The following is a 3,013-nucleotide window of genomic DNA, read 5'->3' as shown; positions in this document are numbered from 1 at the left end:
TGAAACCTTATCATTTGTGACAACATAGGTGGACCTAGGTGGTATTATGCTAAGTGAAATAAGTCAAAGAAACACAAACATCGTTTGGTTTCACTTATATGTAGAATCTAAAAACAAAAAACAAAAAACAAAATAAAATGGAAACAGACAATAGATATAGTGAACAAGCTGATGTTTGCCAAAGGGAAATGTTAGGGGATGGGAATCTTTTTAAAAAAGAAGTGAAGCACTGAAACATGCTACAACATGGATGAAACCTGAACACATGACGCTGAGTGAAAGAAGCCAGACACACAAGACCACGTAGTGTGTGCCTGACTCCACTTATGTGAAATGTCCAGAACACACAAATCCACAGAGACAGAAAGACAACAGCGGCAGTTGGGGGTGGGAGGAGTGGGGATCGATGCTAATGGGTATGTAGTTTCCTTTTGGAATGATGAAAATATTTTGGAATTAGATGGTGGAAGTGGTTGCATAACATTGTAAATGTGCTAAATGCCACTGGATTGCTGAATTTAAAATGGTTAATTTTATGGTATGTGCATTTCATCTCAATTTTAAAAAGTAAAAGAACCTGGTAAAAATCAATTTGTTTTGAATCGTGGAAAAGTGGCAGCAGAGAGAGTTGGAGGGGGAAAGGGGCGGCTGTGTCTCGCATCCTTTCTATGGTCACCAAGGACGGAGGCTCCCGCAGGGGAAGGCATGTGCTGGTCCCCACACAGGTTTAACACTCTGCAGGCAGGATTCTCAGGGCACACGGCTGACTCAGACAATCGGGACAGGGGACAGGTCCAAGCCTGCTACTTCCTGGCCCTTCCTGGAGCTGCGAGGTCTCTACGCCCCAAGCATCAGCTGGAAACCTGTCTTGTCTGTGAGGGGCATGGGTCAAGCAAAGGTCCTAAAAGCATTTGAAGGAGAATGAAGGGCTTGAGCACAGGAGGCCCTGGGCGCAGGGTTGGCCCAAGGCTGTGCCTGTGTGTGCTTGCCTGTAGCTGTGTGTGCACATGCTCACGTGTGTGCATATCTGTATGTGCACATGCATGTGTGTGTGTTTGTGTGATCCTGTGAGCTACAGATCTAATTTTAAGTTTTTACTAACCACGCACATTCGAAAAGGAAAAAGAAACAGATGAAATTAATCTTAATAATACATTTCATTTAAACTGACATCTAAAACATTACCACTACGTGAGGAATAGAAAATGTATTAATTTATTATCATTTTTTTGTGCTAAGTAGTCTCATCAGATGTGTGTTTCACACTCGGGGTGCCTCGGTTCAGGTCACCTGCATTTCTGGGGCTCGGTGGCCACATGTGGCCAGTAGTACCATGTGGGCAGCGTGATTCCAGGAGGCAGCCCACTTCTGCTCATCACTTTGTGCCCGGCTCCTCCTAACGTGCCTGGCTCAGGGGACAGTGAATGATTAGCAAGTGGACCAACAACCAAACAAGACAGGGCATGGCCACCATTGGCCCTGCAGGTGGTGACAAGGTGGATGACAGAGTAACTGTCAGCATGGCAATCATGGCTCTCACCAGACATCCTCATGAGACTCGTCTTTAAACCCTGCATAGCAATCCCTCATGCGTGGAGGCATGATTTCCAGGGAAGACAGGGCAACCTGGAACTCCAACTACTTCCTTAAGATCATCCAGCTTCTAGATGATTATCCAAAATGCTTCATTGTGGGAGCAGAAGATGTGGGCTCCAAGCAGAGGCAGCAGACCCACAGGTCCCTCCTGAGAAGGCTGCGGGGCTCAGGAGCAAGAGCATCATGATGCGCAAAGCCTGCCGGGGCATCTGGGAAACAACCCAGCAGTTTCTCTAACCTCTGTTGCCTCCTATCTGGTGGAACACAGGCTTTGTGTTCACCGATGAGGACCTCACTGAGATCAGGGACATGCTGCCGGCCGATAAGATGCCAGCTGCCGCCCGTGCAGGCGCCATTGCCCCACGTGAAGTCTCTGTGCCAGCCCAGAACACCGGTCTGGGACCCAAGAAGATCTCCTTCTCCCAGGCTTTAGGCATCACCACTAAGATCTCCAGAGGCACCACTGAAATCCTGAGTGATATACAGCTGATTAAGACTGGAGACAAAGTGGGAGGCAGCAAAGCCACACTGCTGAGCATCTCTCCACTCTCATTTGGGCTGATCATTCAGCAGGAGCTTGACAATGGCAGCATCTACAACCCGGGAGCACTTGACATCACGGAGGAAACGTCGCATTCCCGCTTCCGGGAGGGCGTCCGCAATGCTGTTGGCACATGTCTGCAGACTGGTTACCCCACTGCTGCATCAGCACCCCATTCTATCATCAGTGGGTACAAGCGGGTTGTCTGCAAAAACCAATGACACCTTCCCACTTGCAGGAAAGCTCAAGGCCACCTTGGCCGATCCATCTGTACTTGTGGCTGCTGCCCCTGCTGCTGCCCCAGCCCCAGCCAAGGGGGAAGCAAAGGAAGAATTGGGGGAGTCAGACAAGGATAGGAGGCTTAGCCTCTACAACTAATCACCAAAAAACAAACCAGCTCAGCCAACTTTATTTGTGAAACAAGCAAATAAAAACTTACTTCTCTTTAAAGTCAAAAAAAAATGACCATCATGATCAGACAGGCTCCTGTGTCTCATCCTGAGCCCAAGGGGCAGCCAGGCAGACCACATGTCACTTGCTGAGCTCCTCAGTCCAGCGCCTCCACCTCCGGGGCTTTGCTAGTGTCCCCTGCTCCCAAAAATGTCCAAGGTATTTGGGCAACGGCACCAAGAAACCAATGAAACTGCCCATTAAACTTTCCTTCAGCTGCCAAGGGACACCCTTTGGGACAACATTAAAATTCGGGGTGGGGGTGGAAGGAACGCCTTCTCAGTGGGTGTCTATGTGTCTACAGCGACTGCCAAGACGTGCCGCAGGAGAAAAACAGCTCAGAGAAATCAAGAAGGTTTCCATCCCTGGGAAAGTCAACTCGTTTATGACCAGGTCATCTGACCACAAAGCACCCCCGACCGCACA

General features: G+C 49.0%; 1 pseudogene; it reads left to right on the top strand.

Moving 5' to 3' along the window:
* The first annotated feature begins 1,588 nt into the window (after window positions 1-1,588).
* LOC129083267 (60S acidic ribosomal protein P0-like) lies at window positions 1,589-2,515 on the top strand (annotated as a pseudogene).
* The last annotated feature ends 498 nt before the right edge of the window (window positions 2,516-3,013 follow it).

This window comes from Pteronotus mesoamericanus, unplaced genomic scaffold (genome assembly GCF_021234165.1).
Source record: "Pteronotus mesoamericanus isolate MK-2021 breed Mesoamerican mustached bat unplaced genomic scaffold, CSHL_Meso_final scaffold_167, whole genome shotgun sequence".
In the NCBI taxonomy this organism is placed as follows: domain Eukaryota; kingdom Metazoa; phylum Chordata; class Mammalia; order Chiroptera; family Mormoopidae; genus Pteronotus; species Pteronotus mesoamericanus.
Note: the sequence above shows the minus strand (reverse complement) of the source record. Positions and strands in the feature narration are given on the sequence as shown.